Genomic DNA, 21420 nt, shown 5'->3' with positions numbered 1-21420 from the left:
GGATTGTTCTTTTGCCTTTATTGTGTAGTTTAGGTCATGATGCTGACTCAATATAAGTTAGTTCCTCTAGATAAGGGGTATTTAGACCACAATCACCTTAAACCTAAGATAGGTCATCTCCATTGAGTTAATCATGTGACTTCTAAAACCAATTGACTACACAATTATCTAGGCATGTCATATTTAAGAGGGTAAATACTTACGTGATCAATTTCTGTTTTCACTTTGATGTTAAAATTATTTTTGTATTGTACGAAAAAAGCTACATTAGATCCACAATGATTGAATGTTGTATAAGCAGGGGAATACTTTTTATATTGTATATTGAGAATAATTGGTTAATGGTTGATCTGAAGTTTTTGGTTTTTCACATATCATACAACTGCACTCATAATTAACTAGGTATAGTAGAAGCAGAATATGATTGTGCATATTGTATTGGTGATATTCATAATTCTATTTAACATAAATTCTCAAATCTGCTTATTTCAGTTAAGGATCTCAAAAGACAGCAGCAGATCCCATCAGCATCGGGCACAAGGCATGAACAAATGCTGGACACAGGGCCTATTCACATACACACTCAAACTCACAACTTAGAGGAAGAAAAAAAATAAAACAATCAGCCTAACAACATTTGGAGTACCGACAGAAAATAAGAAAACAGACATGGGGGAGAATGTGCAAATTCCATACAGACAAGGACCACGTGTGGGAAATTTCTGAATATATGCTCCATTATGGTGTGAGGCATAATGGTTCATTCTGCTACCACTGTATCTTACTTCTTCATTTCCTGCCCCATTAACTTATGGAGCTTGCATATTCTCCCTTTTCCTGTCAAATGTATGAATATAAACATGGCTCTTGGTTATAAATGCCCTTTTGTAAACTGGCACTCCACCCAGGATGGTCTTTGCTTTGTATTTGATACTACAGAGATAAACTCTAATTCTGTGAAACCCTAAAATAGAAATGTCAGAACTAAAAATAGATGGATGCTGTTTAGCGCACAGATAACATTTATATAATCAATTATCCATTTAGGTTAATTTATAGTTTGTTACCCAAAAAAAGGAACTTCAGATGGAAAATTTGCTTTCATAAAATGAAAAAAAAATCAGTCATTAATTAAACAAGGATTGGTGCCTTTAGAGTGACAGAAGAAAAATGGAGATATTGTTGGGAGCCTAGTAAACATATCTGAAACAAGAAAACCCCACACCGCAGGTATCTCAATGCTGAACTGCACTCTACAAGATTAAATATCACGTCACCGTGCTGCCACCTTTATTAATTAAAATTTCCTAAATGCAGTCAAAAGTTGATGGCAATGCAATTTATTCACAAGTAAAGGGATATTCAGTAAGTTAATGAGCTCTATCAATCAATTCTTATTTTATTTGAAGTAAAATTGTTTTGTAGCGAAACATGAAATATGAAGTTCCTTCCAATTTCTGAACCTGCTTTTGAAGCAGAGAGTTACCAACTATTGGAGTTTAATCTGGCTGGCTCCCAAGTCCTTCACACGTCATGTTCACTCATATGGCCAATTTTATGTCACTTTAGGTCTACTGGCTGCAAAAGGAAATCAGAGGCTGAGTAAGAGATCCACATCAGGCCAGGGAAAAGAAGAAATCTCCACATAAAGGAACCTCAGCCTGGAATTAAACCAGAGTCAAAGTGTTAGGTCCTGTAGGACTAGGAGGCTTGTAGCTGTTTAGTATATATGAGTTTAAGATTTATAACTAAGGCAGACGTTTAAGATTATCTCTCTATTATAATAAAAAATCTTGGGAGGGAGACTAGGGAGATGAGACGTGATCTTCTTGGAAGACAATTTGATGTCCTGCGAGACAAGGCAGTGAGACAACACTTAAAATAAGTTCACGGACATCTAACCTAGCAGTTGTTGGAATGCTTTTACCAGTCACACTTTATGTTCTCCCAGCTCTTAAAACAACAACAAGCAACAAGCAGAACATGCAGCTCGCCAGCAGATGATCCGACCTTTATCACCCTTCACAACGCGATCAGCAGAAACGTGAAGTGGGAAAAGGACAGCTGCTGTACAGGCTTTTAAATGATCGATGTGCAGCGCGACAAGCAGAACACACAGCTCACTGGCAGCAGCAGCAGAAAGACAGCACCTGATCCAATGGTATGTCCTTCGCGTGCATTCAGTTGCCCCCTCTTCACAACACGAGCAGCGTTATACATCCTGCGAGAAAGAGATTTAACCACGCCCGAGGTAGGAAATAAAGGACAAGTATTTTTTTTACAAAAGTTTTAAAGTAAAAGTGAAAATAATGCATATGTAACAATTCCCATGAATTTGTATATCCGGTAAACCAAACCCGGGGGTGGCCAAGCGAAGCGAGCTGGGGGCGAAGCCTCCTAGTATTGAAAAAATAAATGTTGTCTCAAGTTTTTTCAGTAACTTAAAGAGATAACCTGCATGGAAACCACATCTCTGGCATCCAATAGTCTGTATGCCATATTCAGAACCTACTGTTGATGTATATGAAAAATAAAAGTGAGACCACTTTCTGTGGAGGAAGTGTGTAATGACACAGGTTGCCGACAGCTTTGTACACTACAGAACAAAAGTAAGACTGCATGATCGACTTCTATAATGTACCCTGTATGCTGGCAATAACAACTCCTTTGGCCACGCCAAGGAAACTGGACAACTATCAATGGGAAGTGATATTCCCAAAAATGATATGGGTGCTTGCAGATATAGGGGAAAAAGTGTGTTCTGGTGGGAGACGTATTGCTTTTCCCCAAAAATGTCAATAAACAGTCTTTCCAGCAATTGACATAGTTGGATGACAATCAAGTATGAGGATGCCAGTAAAGAGCAACTGAAACTCACCAAGACACAGGGGACAACAAGCAAAATCCACACCAACAATAATCCAGCTGGAATTCCATACCATTTTCCAGGGGCTGTGAGCAAGAAATGCTACATCACCAGGATGCCTTATTTGTTAAATCTTTAAAATTACAATTATCATCATCATCTGCTTAATGACCATTATCTGGGTTTACCCAGGTTAGCCACTTGCCCCCAGATCTTTCATGTCCTATGTCTAACGTCTGGTACATCTTTTGTGGTGACACTAATTCTTTCATTTCATCTGCCAAAACCATCACTAAGTACACCTGCATTGGCCTCTCCCTTTACCTCATTCCCACTACCTCCACTACAGTACACCTCTTTACCAATCACCTTCAAATTTTCACACCATATGCTTGAACCACCATGGTCTGCTTCACCTTAGTGCATTTCCTTAGCATAACCTATCATCTTCACACCAATTCATTCTTTCCATCTGGCATACATCTTCTCTGTTCTCATCTCAAATGTTTCCAACTTTGTTTCATGCTATGCCTTCATCGGACATGTCTTATTCCAATATATCACGCTCTTCCTCATACAGCTTTTATAAACCTTTCACTTAATTGCCAGAGAGTCCCTGTAAAAAGTCAGAACATGGGACAGATCCCAGAATTTCTTCCATGCAACTATCATCCTCACTTTCTTTGCTGTGCCTACACCTCCATCTTTACTCAGAATGTTCCCTAAGTAGCAGCACTTTTTTACCTTCCCCAAAACAACTTTATTGATCATATCCAAATGTCTTCTTGCTCTTCTTGTACACAATCTCTACACCAAGGTGGCACTTTCCAACTTTAGAATATTCTTCAATGCACTACATCTCTTAAAACAACTAGTGCACTGGATTAAATTTGTCCGAGCACCTCTACTGCACACAGCCTTGCCTCGGCAGTGACATTTGTATCTCTGGTGAATCTTCCTAATGAAGTCAGTACGCGAATTGGGATAGCATGAGGTTGTGGGTCATGAGGTCCAAGTCTTAAGAGTCCTGGTGCTTCCTGTCTTGCTATATTGTTGCTTGCTATTCAGTGACCTGAGACAAAGACTGGACTCCTTCGGTACTGTGTCTCTTCAGAGAATCCTTGTGTACCGCTGGTTTGACTTTGTGTCGGATAAGCGATTGCTCATGGAGTTCCAAATGAGGCACATTACCTGTATTGTGAGGGAGCATCAGTTATGGCACTATGGCCTTGTGGCGCGACTCCCCTAGGGTGATCTGGCTCACAGGATCCTCATTGTTGAGAAACTGAGTGGTTGGACCAGGCCAAGGGGACGCCGACATAACACCTGGCTGTGGCAGATAGAGGGTCATTTTTGGAGAGTGTCTGCCTGGAGGAGTTACCAACCAGGATCCCAAGCTGTTTCATCATGTGGTGGGTGTGGCAACATGCTGTACCAGTTCATGCTCCCCAACCTGTCCTGACCTGAGGGATTCTCCCATCACACATAACCATGTTGAACAGATCTATTAGTCATACCACGATCTTCCACTGCCTGTAACATTCTTGCCACCATTTAAGTTGGAGCTTTTATGATATCTCTGTTTTGAAAATTTACAGCTTGGTCCTTCTGATTTCTCACAACAAACATCTTTGTCTCATTTGCTCAAAAACATCTCCATATATTTTTTTCAGTTATACTTAATCTCATTTTTATAATGTACCCTTCAGCATTTTTAAAGCAGTTCACACTTTCTTGATACTGAATACATTCATCTTTTCTTTCTCCTTCTAAAAACTCTTGTCGCTTGGTTTCCAGCACTCTCCAGACTTTTTCTTTCCAGCATTTCTCATTGCTTCGATATAGATTACCCTGTCACACTGCACCTTTCTTTTCTGTCACTCCTTATGCTATATTTTCCTCTCCTTAATTACCTTCACTAGCATTCCACCACCACATTTTCTTATGTGCCATTTTGTCCAACTGAGTACCTTCTCTGTTGTTTTCAACCATAAATTCTTTTGGTACTGTATGAATGGCTAGGGATAATCAATAATATTTCTGAAACATCACTCACTCTTGCTACTTTTCCCTCATCTAATTGACTTCTCACATTTTTTCTGTCAATGTCCATATCTTCAGTCCACAGTACAAACTATCTCTTTGTTTTCTATATGCAATATCTCTGACTTAAAGGTCTCCACAACAACTAACCAATATTGAAAGACACATTCTTCTCTAGGATTCAGCTTCACATTTTCACCATGCCCAGATGGCATTTTTTAACCAACAAATATTCTACTGTGCTCCTTAACTGTCCAGATTCAAATGTCACCAGTGTATTTTCCTCATTACTGAACATAATTCTGCACTCGGCCATTTTCATCCCATACCCAAACGCCAGAATCCTAACACCTTCAACATTCCTTATCCCAAAGTGAATGTTCCCCTTCACAACATCAGCACCGGTTCCAACATACCTATATTCACCATGCAGTACAACTGGCAACCAGATGTTATTCCCATCAACCTGTCCCAAAACTCAGCTTTCGCTTAGTCATGTCAACCAACCAATTCTTTTCCATGTTGTCTCTAGTTTGCAGCACACATTTACTCTCCCTTTGGTTAATACCTCCTCTACTTCACTTGATTTCCCCATTATACTGCCAATTATCAAAGCTGTAATCCTTACATTCTCTCATTTAGTTGCTCTTCTTCATGTACCTTGCCACCAAGATGTCCAAAATAATTTAGGTTTCCCCAGACAGTGGTTCAGCTGGATATACCAATGCATGTGTAGATGGTACAGGATACTATTGATTGTGAACCAACTTATCCAATGTATGTCTTTTCAAAGGGGGTAATGGAGCAGAAATGTTTAAGATCAGGTACCCTTTTTGATGCCAAAATCCTTTTGTCTCCTTTTACAACAAACAAAAGGGATGGTGACCTTATCCTGACAGACATCAGAGAGTTGTGTTATGAATTTAAAACAAAAAAAAGAAGAATCAGGCAAGATAATGGTTAAAGAAAAAGAAGACATAGATAGTGCAACACTATACATTTATACATGCCTCATATTTGCTCTCCTTTATTTTTCTATAAAACGAATCCTTCACTTCTCACGAAGTTTCATACAAGCATGACAAGCCTTGACAACATTTTTAAGATACACTAGCCGAGCCCCAAATGGTTTCAGCTAATTTTGCAGAATGTTTCACTGTGATCATTTGCAATTGCTTTTGGCGAGATAAAGCTGACAAAGATATTGATAGCAGTACACGAAAAATGAAAATGAAAATGCTGACCCGTCTGCAAATAGAAACAAAGCAAACTTGCAAAGGCTTCCCTGCAGCCTTTCAGCCTGACAAATAGGCAATTATCTCAGCTTTTTTTTGTCAAGTGTGTACTTGAGTTCTTTTGTTAACACAGATTTATTATGGTGTGGTGCCTTTTGGCAACAAAGTAGCAGATAGTAAATAAAATAAGCAACATAGATGGTAGTCGATTTGATATTTTAGATAACAAAAATAAAATGAGCAACCAATCTAATATGGTGCTTACCTATACAACTATTGTATCATTTAACTAAAGTTAACACACAGTATGTAGTCAGGTAGGGGTATGGCAAAGCAGAACCCAATGTAATATTCTGAGCTACCAGTTATTTACAAAAAAAAATGATAAAAGAGTTTTGTCAAGCAGTTGCCTAACCATCAGTTTACTGAATTGATCCTTACACCCATTTACTGAACAAGCTTAAACCAGTTTCAGGATTTTGGTAAGGTGGGACAATCAGTGCTAAATTCTATGGGGCTCCATGGGTGATTAGTGACAGCATTACTGAATTATAGTTACAAATCAGCAACCATCCATTATCCAATTCCTTTAATTCATCTAAGGGTAAAAGCACTTGAGGCACAGAACAGAAGCCCAATGCAAGGCTTACAACTCATACAAGGTGAATGTGGAGTTCTCTTACACACAAATCTTTCATACATGGAAAGAAAATTGGATTGCAAAAAGGAAAATCCAGAGAGATGTCAAAGTCTTGAGTTTGAACCCAGTCTCTTGAAGCTATGTAGCAGTTAACCACTGCACCACTAGGCAACATCACCTCAGTTTCAGGTAATGTAATGTAACAGATTCCTATGCCATTGACAGCATGACGTTACAGTTAACCACAACCACGTTGCTCCTCTATTCCATAAACCTAGATGAACTTCAAGATAAAGCTATTTGTGGTTAATATGACCCTCACAGCTAACAAATAGGTAACATTGATTTCACCAATTAACAGTGAAAAATGTAAAATTCACTTCCTTACTTCTTAACGTCATAAGACATTTCAAAACTAAAATGTCAGAAGATGGCTCCAGCTCTTCAGTAATGTAAGTTTTTGTCATGAATTAGCATCAATGGCTTGGTGGTGCATTGGTTATTGCTCCTGGTCACAGGTGTGGTAGCCTGGAATTGAAGTCCATGCAAGGTAGTTGTTGGTGTAGAGCATTGTTGTATAAACAACTGAACAGCCATGCTTGAGTAAAAGTAGAGATACCTGTCTGAAAAGTTACTCAAGTTAAAGCTAAATTGCCCATAAGCAAACTACTCAAGTAGAAGTTTTAAAACATTTGAAATGTATATACGTTGGACCTCTCCATCCATTCATTTTTAAAACCTGCTTATCCTGAGCAAGAACAGTGGGAAGCTGGAGCCTATACCACAAGTACTGGGCACAAGGCAGGGTGGATGCACACAAAGGCACATCGGGGCCAGTTTAGTATTGTGAATCCGCATGTCATGGAATATATGAGGAAATAACAGGACACAGCAAAATTCCATGTGAGGATGGAGAGAACATTCAAACTCTGCATATGGTGCCCCCAGGACATAAACCCCAGTCTCCTTTTTGCAAGGCAAGAGAAATGCCACTGCATCACTCTGCCACTTCCCCCACCTCCACTCATTTTATTTATAATCAAATTTCAGTTCTTACAATTTTAAAATAATTTAAACTACCTTTTATGCGTGTGATTTGTATTAGAATCACTAAACTACAGTATGAACTAAGTGACTGCAGCTTGAATGCAGTAGGGTAGGTGCTAATAGAAGAAGCTACAGGGCTTTGTCCCCTTTAAAAAGGAGCTAATCCATTCCAGCAAGCCTCTTCAGGAAGTGAATTACAATAAATGTAAAGGAAAAAACGTTTAAGTGTTTTCTGGCTTCAAAAATATCACTCCACTTTTGTTATAATATAATATTGAGTTATGTGGCACAGCAGTACAATGATAGTGCTGCTGCCCCGCAGTTAGGTGACCAGAGTTTGCATCCTAAGTTCTCCCTGTGTCTGTGTGGATTTCCTCCCACAGTCCAAAGACATGCAGGTTAGGTGGATTGGTGATACTAAATTGGCCCTAGGGTGAAGTTGGTGTGTGTGTGTGACTGTGTGTCCACCCTGTGATGGACTGACACCCCTATTCTAGATGAGAAAGGCTCCAGCATCCAGCATGACCCTGTTCAAGACTAAGCAGGTTAGGAAGGGACTGAATGACTAAACTAAAATAGAGCTATATTAAAATTGACAGAATTAGTTTAATAATAATATTAGTGTCATGTTTCAGCCAGCATTTTCCCCCGGCTACTGGTCACAATTGTGTTTCTTGTCTATTGTGTTCAGTTTTGTACAACTTATTTGTATTAATGTTTCTTTCATTTATAATGTACAATTTTTTATGCGTGTGTTGGGAAAGGGGTGCGGTCTAGGTTTTGACCCTTCTGTTTAGTGGGTGGTGCCCCAAGGGGTGGGGTCACCTGGCCATCACTGCCAGGAAAGGCCTTCCACCCTATTTAAGGGAGGGCCTAACCATAATTCTTGGAGGTTCATTGCAAATGCACTAGGGAGTGGAGTGTTTCTTGGGTTTACTGTGTCATTTGCCTTGCTTTACGATTTCCTGGATTTTCAACTATGTCTTTGATTTTCATATTTGCGACTGTGTTTATTGAATTTTTGAGCCTCTGCTCTGTTTAATGACCATGATTTTTGGATACTGTATTGGGACTTTGTTCACCATGGTTCACTTTGCCTATTAAGGCAATTCCTTGTGCTCTACGGAGCTTTGTGTATTGAAGAGACTTTTGAAAATACACCTTTTATTTTTATAAAAATTTGTTTTTGGATTTTGGGTTTCTAGTTGGAGTTTTTAATGGTGTTTCCCCCCAACTAGTGGGGAGCTTTTGAAAGTATTTTGTACCTGTGCTTTTGGAACTCCCCAGTATCGTGACAATTAATAACCAAAACAAACCCTAGACTTTATCACTTTAGTTTCAAATTCAAAGGATTCAGTTTTCTTTAGCTTATCCAATGAGTTTACAATCTGTTTTGGAGCCATGATTCACAGAACAATGTGAGAAGACAGTTGAGCAACATACATGAAAAAGTGACTGAATGAAAGCACACAAATGCACAAGTACACCCCGTAGCAGCCTGCAGATCAAGCCCCACCCCTTCAACAGGCTGCTGTATCTGAAAACACAGCAGCAGCAGCAGCTGTGGAAGTAACTGAAAACCAACCTTTAGCCCCTCCCCAAACATCCAGAACCACCCCATTTTACTTACTGGGATGAGATGTACTTGAAAAGACTGCATAGTTGATTGAGTGTCACCTCAGATTCTTCATATGAAGAACCCCTCGGGATTAATAAAGTATCTATCTATCTATCTTCTTAAAGTGGTGGAAAGTCATATTTTCTGTAATTAACTTAGTAAAACATTGTTCATACTGTACTGGCATAACCCTTTTGTTTTCTGGTTTAATATTGCTGTAATGAATGTTTCCAACAGAATATACTGCATTAAAAGGCATTAAAAGTAAGCATTTGATTAGTGAGGTAAACTTTAGTCAGAAAATTAATACTCAAGTAAGCAGAAATATTCTGTAAACATACTTAAATACAGTAATGAAGTTTTTCTGCTTTGTTACTGTACAACACTGGTGTCGAGTTTGCATGCTCTGCACAGGTCCGTGTGTATGTTTTTTATACATTCAACAGAGAAGCATACAGGTGTAGGTGTATATAGGTGTATTCATGATTGAAAACTGGATGTGTGCATGCATGGGCCTTGCAAAAGACTAGCATACCTTCTGGGTCGTGTCTGATTCTGCCCAAATAGGCTCTGACCACCACATTAAGCAGATTGGAGACTGTTTTATCAGGGAATAACTTAGCTCCTTCCTGATGTGAACAAACATCTTGCTATTGACTTCATAGCAAACTTTTCAGAAATGTCTACTTACTTAAAGAAACATGTAATATGATCTACTGTGCTTCCAAAAACTAGATGTTATTTATGACTGTACTGGCACCCACACACCAATAGATAATAACTTTCAAGTAGCAAGTTGGTTTCCCATTTGGTATTAGGACAGTCTGAATTTGTTTGGCTATTGACTAAATAAGAGATTATATGTCTGGCAAATGTCAGGTTATCCGATAGTAGAATTCATCACTGCGCTACTTGCCTACCTTGCACCTCTTTGAACTGTAAGTGCTTGAAGTTAGGGCGTTAATAGACTAAAATAAGAAAATGGTCTCCATTGCTCTTTTACTGTCTTCACTGCTGTCAATAAAAGGATTCATCACTTTCCAACAACTTCAGAGGCAGTGTCTGAGTATACTAGCAGTTATTTTTATTCCAAAACTCAATGTCTGATTCCTATACTGATTATTAAAGTTGTGAAGAGTTATTAAATACATACAATAAGGTGTTATTCCAATGCCACAGGGCATAACCAGAGATTTCAAATGCTGCACGCTAAGTGTTAATTAGGTAAAGTTATGGGAAACAAATGCATTTTTATTTAGGCATTACTACAGTAGGTTTACAAATTAAAGATGCCATGCATAATTTCTCTACACTATTGCCATAGAAGTAATTAATTAAGAAACTATTACATAATTATGCAGCAATTGGTGAATTGAAAAATATATTACTTCTAAAACTCCTTTGTGGGTCTAATGAAAGAAAACTGGTGTCTATGTTTCAAATACTGAGCACTGCCATTAACTAACACTTACCTGTGAGAGCTGCTGAAATAAGTTTCTTTCATCTTCACTGCTTTCACTGCATAACTTCACAGGCAGGAGGTGTCGCTTGAGAAATAGCACTATCCATAATCATGTAAAGTTTCATAAAAAAAGATCAAGACAAAGTGCTACTAATACAGAAAACAGCTGTTTCAAACCCACTTAATACAATTCAGAGTCATGGGGGCCTGAATTTATCCCACTAGCACTGGGTGAAAGCCAAGAACATGGACGGGGTGCTATTCCATTAGGCTAACTTAGAGCTGACAACCTAACCGACACGTTTTTGGAAATGTGGATGTAAAAAGGGAGGAAAATCCATGCAGACAGGAGGAAAATATTAAAGCTCTACATAGTCAATGGGTGAATGCAGGACTGAAACCCAGAACAATGAATCTGTGAAGCATCAGTGGTTACCATGGCACTGCTTTGCTGTCAAAGGTACGACAAATATTTCTGAAAGAAAAGCAAGGATTAACTTTTGTCCAAAAGCTTAGCAAATTATAGTTCTACAAGACATGCCAAGGCTCAAAGTATTGGTGATAGCAGTAAATAGAAAAGCATGAACGCGAGCAGTTTGTGAGTACTGCCAACCACAAACCAAATCTTCTGAGCCCACAGTTATCAAAATAAGTGAAATGTTTGACAGCTCTGAGTCAGAAGTTCACCTATCTCTTCCAAAAGGTTAAACCAAAAGTTAAAGTGGCTTCTGGGAACACTAACGTAACAGTAAGTCTAACAGACGTAACTTTGATGATAAAGAGGATGAATGAAAATACATCAGCCACCATTATAACATCAGCAACTGTATGAGCAGCAAGCAATGTGTAATAATCAAAAGCTGACAGTAAAGACTTACCTTTGGCTACCTTCAGAATTATAATGCACCCTGCTGCATACATATTAAGTTCAGTGAAGTAAGGAAATCTAAATTTATAAGTAAAAGGTTCTTGATACATAACACCTAGTCAAAGAAGTGACCAGAGCATTATGACCAGACTTCCTTCCTAGCTCCAGAATTTTATTATTTAGAAGTATCAATCCACATCAATATCCTGTTCGGGTTGTGGATTATGCCATAATGAGCTTTAACCCATCACAACATGGTGTGCAGTTGTCCAGCTCATTTGAATAGAAACAGGAGCAAAGTATGTCAGCTACAAATAAGAAGCCTTTAAGGAAAATCTTTGGGAAAAGAAGAAAAGCCTTGCAAGGATTTAATATTGAAAGCACAAATTTATCTGTGATAGGACCTTATTTTGGTTTCAGCACAAGAGATACTCAGGAAATCCACGCATTGATCAGACCATTGTGGCAACTGAAGTGATATTATATAATGTGAACCGCAAACTAGAATTTAAGTCAAAAACTGATCTCAGGCTCAGTCTCTTCTTAAAGAAGAATTTTATATTCTTACATAAAAGACATGCATACAACTAAAAAGCATTAATTAATGCTATAAACCTCTGTATCTCAAAGGACATCTTGCCGATGTTCAGTGTAACTTAATTAACCTTAAAATAATTTACCAACACTGTGCATATGGTCCCTGCCATATGTACTCAACAATTTGCAACATTCTCTCCACATCCCCACACACATGGACTGCTCAGCTTTCACAATTACCATATAATAAACAAAACCACCAGTTTTGTACTAAAGAACTAAATACCAAGTGAAAGAGAAATGAAGACTCAAAACTCAAAACAGGTTCAATGTTATGACACTGCTTTAAGTTATTGTTGCACTTACAAAAGGTTGCTTTAAACAATCCTTATTTGTCTTATCTAACTAAACATTACAATATTTCCACTTATTTTCTTTCTCTTTAGTATGTGGAGAAGTTCTAACTTTGATTTGTTGTTTTGCTTTTTTAACATTTATAAACTCTGCTATAATGATTTTGGCTAAAGGTGCTGCATAGAAACTAATAGGCGGTGTGTAACTTTGTTTTTTCATTTTATCAGATCACCTCTGACATGCACCTAACACAAAATGTACCAATATCATTTCTTAGAGTCATTCCTTAATAGAGGATAAGAAGAAATTCAAAAACTCAGCTATGTAATTAATCTCTTACCTGTCTCACTGTCCTTACTGTAACCCACATATTCAACCCTAAGCACCCCTAATGGCAGGCATGCTCACTGACCGAGACTGACTTTTATTTTCACTCTTTTACTTCAACCCAGCTTAACGAATAGAGGATTCCACAAAATATTCTTTATGCCCTTAAGGGACTGCAGCTAGACAAGGAATAAACAACTGTAGCACTCGTAACAACCTAACCTGACCTTAAAATACATTTTATTTTCATATTAACCAATGGCAGCAAATATAGGAAACACACATAGTTATACAAGTGGGGGGGATCATGCAGTCTTCATTTAGTCACAGATGACATTTTTCAGATGACCCTGTGCCTTAGTTATTGATCAAAAAGAGAAGGAAAAAAAAAAAGATTTCATACCAGAAACGGAGCTCCTTAGAAAGTATCTGGCAGCTAAGCAGATAGGAAACTCCGTTTAAATATCTGGGGCTCCTTTCAAAATGTTAGAAAGGCAGCAACCAAACACTTCATTTCGCAACAAAGCACCAGCTGAACTAAAACTAAACTAAAAACCTGAACTGAAAACTGAACTGAGACTTTTTTTAAAATTCTAATAAAACACTGCCACTCTCTCCACTTCACGCTCAAATTAAGTGCAGTATTATAGTTTCTCATTAGAATCAAAACCTGCAAGAAAGTCTGGCTGAACAGAATATTCTAAGGTACTGCTTTCCTTTTCATTTTTCCCAGAATACACTTTACTTCTGTCCACCTTAACCAGTCTTTCAAGACATCAGCTCAAAGCCATACACTATAAAGAGGTTAGGACGTTGGATGTGTATGAGTTATACCTTTTTACATTATTGACTTTTTATTTATTTATTCTAATCTTTCTGTCTTTAGGTATTTTATTGGTTTAGGCTTTACAATTTTTTAAGCAATAATAAAGTTATTTGCCATAAGGAAGACTTTGAAATATGGTCACTTTTTTGATTACACCATCATGTTATTGAATAAGTAATACCACACCTTAGAATTCCATTCTAGAAGCAAATGTATTACTAGTTCATGATGAAAAGCACAAAATGATGAGTGCTAGTAAAGAATGAAAGTCTTAATACAAAATGATAAGGTTCTTGAAGGAAGCTACCTCATTCACAGTAAGCATTAATCAACAACCTGGAAGCTAAACTTGTGAGATTTAAAAATGCAAACTTATCTTTGCCATGCTCAGGAACAAAAATGATAAAGGGCAGCTTGTCGTTCTTATATGAGGATGTGCAAATATTTCATTCAAGTGAGATCAAACAAATGGATTTTTTTTTATAAAAAACACTGCTGGGACACAAACAAAGCCAGAGGACACCGTCGTCCGACTGGTACACTCATCAGCTCTGTTCTGGTGATTTTTTATTTATTTTTCTGTTATTAACATTACATTGTTAATAATATTTATTCAGTGCCTCAGAAAAAAAGTTAACAGTGCTTCCTTTGAACTAAAAATAAAATAGATTTACTTGCACAAAGGACTCCTAATGAAACAAAATGCTTTGAAGGTTAAAACTAAAGAACACATTTTAAAAGTACAAAGTGCAATCAAAGCCCCACAGAAGAGGCAAATTTTCATGAATAAATCAAGCATTTTTTCTGTCCATTTGACCAATTAAAGGATATGTTCTGCTACAAAAGGAGATTGTGTTTGTTTCTCTGCAACATTTCACTTGGAAAGCATTTGTATTTTTACAATGAGGTGATCATTTACATCAGTGATTCTCAGGCACTGCGTCTGGGTCATGGGCATGACGCCAGTGGCTTGTAAGTTGCCATTGTTTATAATGGTAGTGGGTTGCGATGGGTCATGAAGTGGGTCGCTGCTCAGAACATTGATTCACCAATGGGGATACCCCAAAGATGGCATTCAATTCATCAAGAGGGACCCCCTTTCTCATAGTGGGTCGCAAAGGCACAACAATACAAAAAATTGGCAGTGGTCTCCCCTAGACTTTCTCATATACTCAGATATGGGGATGGATGTTTGAGGAGTAAACTGCAAGACAATGATAATATGTTTATGTTATTTACATTAAAGAACCATCAACAACAAATCAAATCAAATTAATAATATATTGAACAATTATTGTAAAAGTAAAGTTGAATAAATAGGACTCTGCAGCTGCATGAATAATAAAGTGCCACTTCCTGTTAGCAGAAAAAGCTCAAAAGTTGATAGAAATGTACAATTTATACCTAATACTTGTATGCAAAATTTGGTTGACCTAAGTGAAAGCGTACTCAAGTTATCATGTTTTCATACATATACACACACATGCAGACACAGACATAATTCCTCCTCAGGGAGATCTAAAACATCGAGATTCATCAAAATCTCAAAATGAAATTTTTGGATGATTACAATGCTTTCTCTATGAGAAAGAAAAGTGGACTCAGGGAGGTCTAAAATGTTGAGATTCATCAATATCTCGAGGATGAAGTTTTGCACGATTACAATACCTTCCCTATACTTTGTATACGAGAAAATAAAAATCCATCACAGACACCAGAAACACTTATTTGCACTATTTCTTTTCAAATAAACGTTGGATTAATCTGAGCACCTTTTTTTGTAAAGAGAACATTAAAACCTTATAGGAATTTAAGTATTAATGAATTGGAGTGTCTTAGTGTTCAGTACTGCTGCCTGAGGGGTCCAGCATCCTAGATTCAAATCAATTCTCCTCATGACTGTATGAAGTTTCCCACCATATCCATAAAGTCCTTATCCTCAAATACAGATTGTTATGAATTTAAACTTTATTTTAGTCATGTTATCATTATTATTAAAATCATCATTATTTATTGTTTATCTGCAACACTATTTTATGGCATCGTTTTATGGCTGCGGTTCCAGTTGTCAAGTATGTTACTTGACATTGCATTGCATGTGACATTAACATGTCAATCATATATAATATGGCAACCTGCATTATCCTCTATCCATGCTTTTGGATTAAAATTTCTGTACAAAGATTTTTTTTGTAGTAACAGAAGGGATATATACATTATTTGCAGTTACAACTTGTTTTTTCTTTCTTTTTGACCTTCAATTTTTGTCCGACATATTGGCTTTGTTCTCTGGCATGCCTGGCTCTTTTTGACTCTTACCCTCACCTATGACTTAATGATTTTTTTGTTTTGCTCCTAAACTCCTTCTCTTCCAGTTTTAATTTTTTTGCCCAGTTTATAGACAGACCTTTTACAAATCAGGTCACTTTACAGGTTAGGTGAATTAACAATTCTAAATCAGCCAAATGTGTGTGGTAACATGAGATTGTTTATGAGTGTGCCCTCAACTGGAAAGCTGTCAGCCTTGACAACCCTGAATTGAATTAAGAAGGTCTGAGAACACTGTGTTATGATCTATACTAATAAAAGGCAAAGCCCTCACTGACCGACTGACTGACTCACTGACTGACTGACTGACTCACTGACTCATCACTAATTCTTCAACTTCCCGTGTAGGTAGAAGGCTGAAATTTGGCAGGCTCATTCCTTACAGCTTCCTTACAAAAGTTGGGCAGGTTTCATTTCGAAATTCTACACATAATGGTCATAACTATAAGCTATTTTTCTCCATTTACTGTAATGGAGTTGAGCTTGAAAGCCGTCGGGGGCGGAGTTTCGTGTGACATCATCACGCCTCTCACGTAATCACGCAGTACGTAGAAAACCAGGAAGAGCTACAAAAAGCACTGAAGAAAACATGCATTATATAATTAAGAAGGGAGCGAAACAATTAGAAGCGAGCGAGTGACATATAAAACCATATTCAGTGGCTCACGTGAACTGACACAGTGCGCAGACAAAAAGCAACAGTTCCAAAAAGTGCTGAACAAAAAACGAATTACACTGCTACGCTCAAATAGATAAACCGCACGCCGTGGCGCAATAGTAGAAGCTTCGCCTCTAGCGCTGACTTCCGAGGTTCGATTCTGAGAGGGGATGCACTAAGTATGTACGTGCGCTTCTTGATTCATTTTCGCCTTGCATCCCCTTGGTTTGAGACGTATGAAAAAATATGCGGTTAACGCAGAAAGACAGATCAGCAATTGAAGCTTTATGAATAATGGATACTTTATTCGCGATCAATGATTGTTTTGGTAAAGCCATACTCAGTGTATTCATTAGATGAGCAGTAAAAAAGTAAGAGCGAGGGGAGGGTAGCTTATTGAGGCACACAGGCAAAACCACAATAGCACGCAGGCTCGATGTACTGTAGTGCGCGTCAACTCAATCTGAATTGCGCGATCACATTCGAAAAAATATTTCTTTTCAAGTTCTATTTAGTCCATATGTGTCAAACTCAAGGCCCGCAGGCCACATCCGGCCCGGCGTGTAATTATATCCAGCCCACGAGATCATTTTATATACTGTATTATTATTATTAATGGCCCGGGGATATGAAGGTGCTGGTAACACAATAAACTACAGATCCCATAATGCAGCGCTTCAGCTGCCTTGCCGAACACTTACGTTAATCAAGTCTAGCTTATGATGCTGCAAGTTATTGCGAAGCTAGCCCACACGATGCCGAAGAGAAAAGGTGATTCTGAACATAGAGCCTTTAAAAACCGATGGGAGGCTGAGTATATGTTTACTGACATTGCCGGTAAACCCGTGTGTCTCATTTGTGGAGCTAATGTGGCTGTAATTACAGAATTTAATCTAAGACGGCACTATGAGACAAAACATCAAGATAACCTGAAAGACCTGAATGCAATGCACAAGATACAGAAAGCAGAAGAGTTAAAGAAGAATCTGACACTTCAGCAGACGTTTTTACCGTGCAAAATCACAAAGTGATTTCAAGTGAAGCTACTTTTATGGGAGACACAAATGCACCAGTGCAACTTGCCCCACTTTCCCTTTTGCCAAGTAATCTTGAACCAAATCGGCACAACGGTGTTCCCAAATACACACTTTGCTGATAAACTGAGCGCACTGAGTTCGCACGGCACTTTGGTGACTTTGAAGAACAAAAAAAGAATTTTGAGTTGTTTCGTAACCCATTTGCCGTCGATGTGGAAACTGCGCCTGTGCAGATTCAGATGGAGGTGATTGAGCTGCAGTGTAATGGCACACTGAAGGCAAAGTACGATACTGCACGGCCCGCACAGTTTATTCACTCCATTCCCGCACAAATGCTCCAGCTCCGTCTACATGCGGCTCGAACCTTGTGCATGTTTGGTAGCACATATCTGTGTGAGAAGCTCTTCTCAGTCATGAAGACTAACAAAACAGCACACAGGAGTCGCCTCACTGATGAGCACCTGCAGTCCATCCTGAGAATCTCCACAACACAGAACCTCACACCAAACATAAACGAACTTCTTGCCAAAAAAAGATGCCACGCGTCCAAATCTGATAAAATGACTTAAGAGCAAAGACAACTGAATGATTTGATTTGTTATCGCTGAAAAGAATAAATTTTACTTATATTTCCAGGTTTTGTTATGCACCATGTTCATATTTGAATTTGTATAATTTTGACAGGATATATTTTTATGGAGAGCAAAATATTATAAGTTATTTAAGGTTTGAGTTGATTTATTCCGGAATAATATTCTGTCGACTAAATAAAAATTCCTTCTATTTAAAATTTAAATAGAACTTGAACAGATACGATAGTTCATAATATCCATGCAGACTTGCACGTAAGAGCGGGAGTCATCCGTTTTAACAAGCAGCGTATTGCACTGATACAAAATAGCCTGCCCATTTAATTATTTAGGAATGGATAAATAAATTATGATTTTGTACAAATAATGTTTTTCATTTTTCTTCCTTCATGGATTCTGGCACCCCCAGCAACAGTTGCTCACACCCCAAGGACTGTATATATGTGTATATATACACTGTGAGTGGAAAAAAAAAAACCACCAAAATGTTTTTCATCACATCTTCAACAATAGTCGGCCGATTTTGATAAAATTTGGAACATTGTATAAACTTGTGTCAAAGCCTGGTCAAAGCAGTATAAGATTTTACTTATTTATAAACAACATATTACATACACTTTGTATCAAACATTAAGTAAATCAGCCGACTATTGTTGAAGATGTGATGAAAAACATTTTGATGTGTTTTTTTTCCACTCACAGTGTGTATATATATATATATATATATATATATATATACTGTATATATATTCACACACACACACACATATAAACATATATATATATATACATACACACACATATATAAACATATATATACATACATATCTACATACACACACACACACACACACATATATATATATACTATATATATATATATACAGTGGTGTGAAAAACTATTTGCCCCCTTCCTGATTTCTTATTCTTTTGCATGTTTGTCACACAAAATGTTTCTGATCATCAAACACATTTAACCATTAGTCAAATATAACACAAGTAAACACAAAATGCAGTTTTTAAATGATGGTTTTATTATTTAGGGAGAAAAAATCCAAACATACATGGCCCTGTGTGAAAAAGTAATTGCCCCCTTGTTATAAAATCACCTAACTGTGGTGTATCACACCTGAGTTCAATTTCCATAGCCACCCCCAGGCCTGATTACTGCCACACCTGTTTCAATCAAGAAATCACTTCAGTAGGAGCTGCCTGACACAGAGAAGTAGACCAAAAGCACCTCAAAAGCTAGACATCATGCCAAGATCCAAAGAAATTCAGGAACAAATGAGAACAGAAGTAATTGAGATCTATCAGTCTGGTAAAGGTTATAAAGCATTTCTAAAGCTTTGGGACTCCAGCGAACCACAGTGAGAGCCATTATCCACAAATGGAAAAAACATGGAACAGTGGTGAACCTTCCCAGGAGTGGCCGCCAACCAAAATTACCCCAAAGCGCAGAGACGACTCATCCGAGAGGTCACAAAAGACCCCAGGACAACGTCTAAAGAACTGCAGGCCTCACTTGCCTCAATTAAGGTCAGTGTTCACGACTCCACCATAAGAAAGAGACTGGGCAAAACGGCCTGCATGGCAGATTTCCAAGACGCAAACCACTGTTAAGCAAAAGAACATTAGGGCTCATCTCAATTTTGCTAAGAAACATCTCAATGATTGCCAAGACTTTTGGGAAAATACCTTGTGGACTGATGAGACAAAAGTTGAACTTTTGGAAGGCAAATGTCCGTTACATCTGGCGTAAAAGGAACACAGCATTTCAGAAAAGAACATCATACCAACAGTAAAATATGGCGGTGGTAGTGTGATGGTCTGGGGTTGTTTTGCTGCTTCAGGACCTGGAAGGCTTGCTGTGATAGATGGAACCATGAATTCTACTGTCTACCAAAAATCCTGAAGGAGAATGTCCGCCATCTGTTCGTCAACTCAAGCTGAAGCGATCTTGGGTGCTGCAACAGGACAATGACCCAAAACACACCAGCAAATCCACCTCTGAATGGCTGAAGAAAAACAAAATGAAGACTTTGGAGTGGCCTAGTCAAAGTCCTGACCTGAATCCAATTGAGATGCTATGGCATGACCTTAAAAAGGCAGTTCATGCTAGAAAACCCTCAAATAAAGCTGAATTACAAAAATTCTGCAAAGATGAGTGGGCCAAAATTCCTCCAGAGCGCTGTAAAGACTCATTGCAAGTTATCGCAAACGCTTGATTGCAGTTATTGCTGCTAAGGGTGGCCCAACCAGTTATTAGGTTCAGGGGCAATTACTTTTTCACACAGGGCCATGTAGGTTTGGATTTTTTCTCCATAAATAATAAAACCATCATTTAAAACTGCATTTTGTGTTTACTTGTGTTATATTTGCCTAATGGTTAAATGTGTTTGATGATCAGAAACATTTTGTGTGACAAAAATGCAAAAGAATAAGAAATCAGGAAGCGGGCAAATAGTTTTTCACACCACTGTATATATATATATATATATATATATATATATATATATATATATATATATATATATATATATGACAGCAACACTCATCACTCACAACAGTGACAAAACAATTACATTGACAATCATGTTATGTTATTTTCAAAATGTTTCCTTTTCTTTTTCATTACTTCTTTAACACACTACTTCTCCGCTGCGAAGCACGGGTATTTTGCTAGTATGTTGATAAATGTAATGGCTAAATTGACACAAAGCATTTTAAAAATTGTTAGAACAAAGAATTTTATAAGCTTGTAATCTGGCAGTTAAAACACATTCAATAGAATAGACTTTGTTGGGCAAAGTCAGTCCTGGTGGGCGACAGTGGCTGCACATTTTTGTTCCAACTCAATTGCTTAATTAGAAAACAGTTCTTGCCCCTAATTTAAATTCATGGCTTCTTAGTGCTTTAACTCTGCCATGTCAGGTCCTTTTCATAACATATTTTTGTGTCCTTACTAGAGATATCATCCAAAT

This window comes from Polypterus senegalus, chromosome 6, assembly GCF_016835505.1.
Source record: "Polypterus senegalus isolate Bchr_013 chromosome 6, ASM1683550v1, whole genome shotgun sequence".
NCBI lineage: Eukaryota > Metazoa > Chordata > Cladistia > Polypteriformes > Polypteridae > Polypterus > Polypterus senegalus.
This window is presented reverse-complemented; position numbering follows the sequence as displayed.